Below are 5,988 nucleotides of genomic sequence, written 5' to 3' on the forward strand. Positions count from 1 at the left end.
GTTGAAGGCAAGGTTGTTTTTATTGCTCAATTGTGTTTTCGAAGGAGGTAGTGGAAAAAAGTAAGTGCTAGTATGTCCTACCTCACTTTATACTATTTTCCAATTAGTTGGTCTTGGGATAATAAGTGATCATGTTGAGATTTAATTTTCTCCTTCTATAAAATGGGGCAATAAAACTTGGACTGTGGGATTGCTGTAATGATCTAAGATAGCCTAAACAAAGTACCTGCCCTATAGGAGGAATTCAATGAATAATCATCATTATTCTAATATTCTGTCCAGCCAGCGCTGGGTTCCATGATTGTTGTTGTTGGGTACTTACAAGTCAGTTTTTTGACTCATAACGATCCTACAGACACCAGAATGAAACATCACCTAGTCCTGCACCGACCTCACTATTAGTCTTATGTTTGGGTCCACTATTATAGCCACTGTGTCAATCCATCTTTACTAGGGTCTCCCTTTTTTTTTTTTTTGCCTCCTTACTTTACCAAGCATGATGTCCTTCTCTAGGGACTGGTCTTTCCTGACAACATGTCCAAAGTATGTGAGAACTATTCTTATCTTTGGTAACGTGACCAGATTTTAACATTGGTAAAGCGGGACACCATTGATAAAACTCATATCCTGGCAAAATAGCCACATGGCAGCCGAAAACCATGTACCCTAGCTTGTTGTGCATTCTTTCCAAAAATCAGGACTTTTAAAAAATGCCGCGGGATGCGGGAAAAATTGTTAAAAATCGGGACTGTCCCGCCAAAAGCGGGACGGCTGGTCACCTTATTTCTGGCTGGACCCAATGATTAACACTTAGTAATACTTGATAGACAATAAGATTATGACAAGTGCTAGGATGGTAATAGTTTGATGAAATGTAACCTTCAGTTTCCTTAATGATCCTATGATGGCCCAATTATAGATCAGCTGCCATCCTTAACGTGTAATCCAAGTTGTGCTGATTCTTTGGAGAAAAAATTCATCTAATTAAGGGAAATGGAAGGGGAGGTAATAAAACCTTTGTGCCTCCTAGATGGAAGAACACACTACTAATGAACTATATACCACCCCTTGCCCCAAATGCACATAACTCTGATGCAACCTCTAGATCCAGCTACAGGAATTACAGAAGTACATGCTTAACACCTCCACAGGGAAGCAAATAGCAAAATCCACACTGAGGAAAATACTACAGGAAAAGTGGTGTGGTTTCTTAAATATGTGTGGATCTTGTTTAACCTTTATTGAAATCAGAAAAGAAATTCATAGAGTGGGCCCCTTGGGAGCTTGGGGTTTAAGTGTGTCTGGGAGCTGAGGGGCCCTCCAGCCACTCCTATCCTGCAGATGTAGCAGCCATGGCTGGCAGCATGCTGGTCCTCACCTACCCAGGCTAAGGGGACTAGAGCCACGCATTTCAACCTCAAGGACATGGTGTGGTGTTTGGGGAAGTACACAGACAAGCACAAACACATGATCACTTGGATGCTGTGGGTGTATAGCCAGAGGACCAGGTTTTGACCCTGATCTCAGAGCTAGCCATCTTTGGCAGCCTGGCTGGTGATGCCCTCTTCAAATACTACCAGCAGACTCTGTGGGGCAGCTGCCAGTTGCTGCTCACCTGACTCCTGAGGCCAGGGTGATGGTCCCCTAGCCCTGGACCACACTAGAGGATGGTGTGCAGCTGGTGCATGGGCTGGACATGCTCAGCTGGATCTACCAGGACCTGTCTGCTGCCACGTAGCACCTCCAGGACATCACCTAGAGCCTGCAGAGATGTCTGCCAGCCACCAATGCTCATGCTGGTGGTGACCAAAGGCCAGGTAGTACCCTGAGGCTGACCTTCTGGAGTGTAGGAGCCAGCCCTTTGCCCCCAAATCCTGCTTCGGTCCAAGCCCCCAGGCAAGGAACTTCTGAGCTGGCTCTGAGTCATGCTGTCCCCCAGGTGCTAGCGGCAAAGAAGCCTACCAGATGCTCCTGGAGATGTACTTCAAGAAAGCCAGGTTTAGCCAAGGCCACTCCGCTCACTCGCCACCTGAAGAGCAGCCCCTGCCTGCGCCCCACAACTCAGCCTGCAGGGGAAGAGCTGTGCCAAGAGCATCAGTGAGGGTCCCCCCACCAAGCACTGGCACAGAGAATACCCTCTCCCTGTGTCCTGCACCAGGCCCTGCTGATGGCATGTGGGAGAAGATGGACAAGGAGTGTGTGTAGGGTGGTTGGGAATTTGTCCTGGGACAGCCACAGTCAATGGATAGGCAGAAGATCTTTGGCTCTGGGAGGGAGGGGACCCATCTTGATAGCCCTGAAGTGACAGGTAAGGATATCCATGCCCCACCACTGGGAAGCACCTGGGGGCAGAGGGGTGGGGTGGAAGGAGGAAGATGGACTTCTGACAGCTTAGCAATGGCCTCACCTGTGCCACCTGTGCCCGAAAACACTACAGGCCAAGTGGGAAGACCCATAGAGGACCTTTAAAATTTTAAAACCATTTTTCCATAGTACCTTAAGTACTATAGGCTAAACAGTTTTGCCCCAACTGTCTCCTACACTAAATTATGTCCTCACTGGGAAGCTGAGCCCAGATGCCCTGCAACTCACTGTGGTTAATCATCAGGTTTGAACTTTTGAGGTACAGTCCTATGTTTGGGGTATTTCCTTGGCACCAGAGGAATGTGTAGAAGTAACAAAATAATATCACCATTGACTAGAGGACAAACCCCGAGTTATTTTTTTTATGTAATAAAAGCTTATACCTACATTAAAAAAAAAGTTCATTGTTGTTGTTCGGTGCTGCTCAGTTAGTTCCTGCTCAGAGCGACTCTATGTACAACAGAACAGAACACCTCTTGGTCCTGTGCCGTCCCCCTAGTCATTCTTAGTCTGAGTCCATTGCTGCAGCCACGGTGTCAGTCCGTCTTGTCATCTACTTTACCAGGCATGATGTTCTTCTCAGGGATTGGTCTTTCCTGTCTTTATGACAATGTCTCAAATATGTGTGATTGGAAATTTAAACACAGGATAGATCCAAAATGTATCTTAATATTAATGACTTCAGAAATTTTCATTTTTAGATAAGCTAATGCATGACATCATTTTGTTAAAATAACAGTTTATTTTTTATAATTATACTTTAAAATGTTCATAAATATAGCATGATAGCTAGAATTTGCTTCAAAATAATACAGAAGGTGCAGCGTGAGGATGAGGGTAATGGTACAGATGAAACAAGACTGATGACTGGTGACTACTTGACCATTGTTGGACTCATTAAATTATTTGGCTGCTTTCTGGTTAGCTGTAGAGTGCTTTTAACCACTGTACTATTAGGGCATCTCTGTAAAGATTACAGCCTAGAAAACTCAAGAAACATTGCTACTTTGTCACATGAGGTCATTATGAGTTGACTTCTACTTAATGATACCCAACAACTTGAGTCTAACCACTGTGTTAAACTCTGTGTTGAACTGAAAGAGTTCTAGTGGTGCAGTGGTTAGAAGCTTGGTTGCTAATGAACAGGTTGGCAGTTTGAACCCACATGCTGCTCTGTGAAGAAAAATAGAGTTTGCTTCTGTAAATTGTATAGCTTTGGATTCTATTCTGTTCTGTAGGGTTGCTATGGGTCAAAATCAACTGAAGGGCAATGAGTTTGGTTTTGTTTGGTTTGGAACGCAAGGTAGTTCAAACCTGGAATCATTACTCTGCTCTATTGCCTACTAGCTGTTGCTTTTTCTTGGTAGTCTACACCTTAGCGTAGTATTTAGTATGTTGCTGATACTTAGCATAGCATCTGGTACTATTGAATAGGTTCTGAATCATAGTAATCCTGTGCACAACAGAATTAAATAGTGCTCAGTTCTGGGCCATTTTCATAATAGTTCATGTATTTCCCATTGTTGTAGTCATGGTGTCAAGATATCTCAGTAAGGATCTTCTTCTTTGCTTACTCTCTACCCTACCAAGATGATGTCCTTCTCCAGGGACTGGTCCTTCCTGACAACATGTCCAAAGCAAGTGAGACAAAGTCTCACCATCCTTGCTTCCAAGGAGCACTCTGGCTCTACTTTTTCCAGGACAAATTTACTCTTTCTTCTGGCAATCACGATCTATTCACTATTCTTCCCCGACCCCAGAATTCAAAGGCATCAATTCACCTTTGACCTTCCTTACTCATGCTTTCATATGTATACAAGAGGATTGAAAATACTGTGGCCTGGATCAGGCATATCATTATTATCTCCAAGATGACTACTTCCGTACTTCTTCCAAGATAGTTTTGTTTGTACTTCTGGCAGTCCATGTTATATTAAATATTCTTTGTTAACATTATAAGTCGAACGTGCCAGTTCTTTCATCTTTTATTTTTAAATTGCAGGTTCTTCCACTGGATGAAGACCACCACCGACTCTTGTGCCTTATGATCAGTGACAGATGGCAGCCAACGTCAGCCCAACATGCCCTCAACTGCTCTACGGGAACAGTGAACAGAGAAGTGTGTACCCACCCTACCCTCTATCATACCAATCAGAAGGTAGGTGGTGAATGCTTAAGTGCTGCTAAGCTGGCACTTGCTGCTCTTGCTCAGACATGGAAGCAGAATAAAGTAAAAAAAAAAGTTTCGTAAAAGCCCTGGTCAAAGCACACCAGCACACAGTCACCAATGAAATATAAATACACTACTAGCAACTTCAGTTCACATGAAAAGACAAGAGAGCAGCTCATACAAGTGACCCAAATACCGATTCAGAAAACCTTCCTGAGAAAAAGATGGCATTGGAATTACTTGGTAATAAATTTAAAAGAATGCTATTTAAGTACTATCAGTAGTTTAAGAGTAAGATAAATAAAAAGAAAAAAAAACACAGAAAGATGAAGGAAAACACAGACAAAACTTAAGAAAAAAAAATGTTAAAAAGCACTACAAGAATAAACTGATTAAATGAATGAAACATTGGAAACCATAAAAAACAGCAAATATAAATCCAGAAGATTAATATTAAGATAAAAATAGGTAGTACATTGAAAGGGCAAGGAGTAGATCTGACTCAATGGAAGACAGAATTAGTAAGATTGGAGACAAATACCTCAAAACTAATCTTCTAAAGGAACAATCAGAAAAAAATTTTAAATATTTAAAAACATGAAGAAAGCCTACTTGTATGTGTTACATTTCAAGAAGATTAACCTACATATGATTAGAATTCCAGAACAGGAAGAGAAACACAAAAACAACAACAATCAGAGATTGTTAAGAGATTTGTTGAAAGAAAACTTCTCTAATATCATGAGAGATTAGAAAATATGCATTCAAGAATCTCAACAAACCCTAAACAGATAACCCAACCCCAACAAATCACTGAGACATAGTATCACAGTACTTTCCAAAACAAAAAACAAAGAAAAAATCCTGAAGGCAGCTTGGGAAAAATGAGAAGTTACCTATCAGGGAGAAACAATAGATTCTGTTTGTCAGCTGAAACTATGCAGGCAATAGGATGACATTTGTAAAACGCTGAAAGAAAACAATGTCAATCAAGAATTACATACTCAGCATATATGTCCTTCAAATATGACAGCAAAGTCATAACTCTTCCAGATAAACAGAAAGTAAGGGGATTTGTAAAAATCAGAGCAACCTCACAAGAGTTCTGCAGGAAGTTCTTTAGACAGAGAATCAGCAATGATAGAACAAACTGAGATTAACACACATGACAACATCACACAGGAAATAACTCAGATATAGAAATATAAAGGTAAAGTAAGTCTACAAGACTGACTATAAGACACAAGAAGGATAATTTTGTAAATGAGGATTACTACCAAGTAAAATGAGAGACAGGTAGTGTCATTACAGAACTTCCAAATAGAGAGGAAGATAAGACAATTTTAAGATAGAACAGTCTATTTTATTTATTTTTTAAAATCATTTTATTAGGGGCTCATACAACTCTTATCACAATCCATACATACATCAATTGTGTAAAGCACATTTGTATA

The sequence above is a fragment of the Echinops telfairi genome, unplaced genomic scaffold (genome assembly GCF_000313985.2).
Source record: "Echinops telfairi isolate 266 unplaced genomic scaffold, ASM31398v2 ScPeMD7_7457;HRSCAF=8495, whole genome shotgun sequence".
NCBI classification, from domain to species: Eukaryota; Metazoa; Chordata; class Mammalia; order Afrosoricida; family Tenrecidae; genus Echinops; species Echinops telfairi.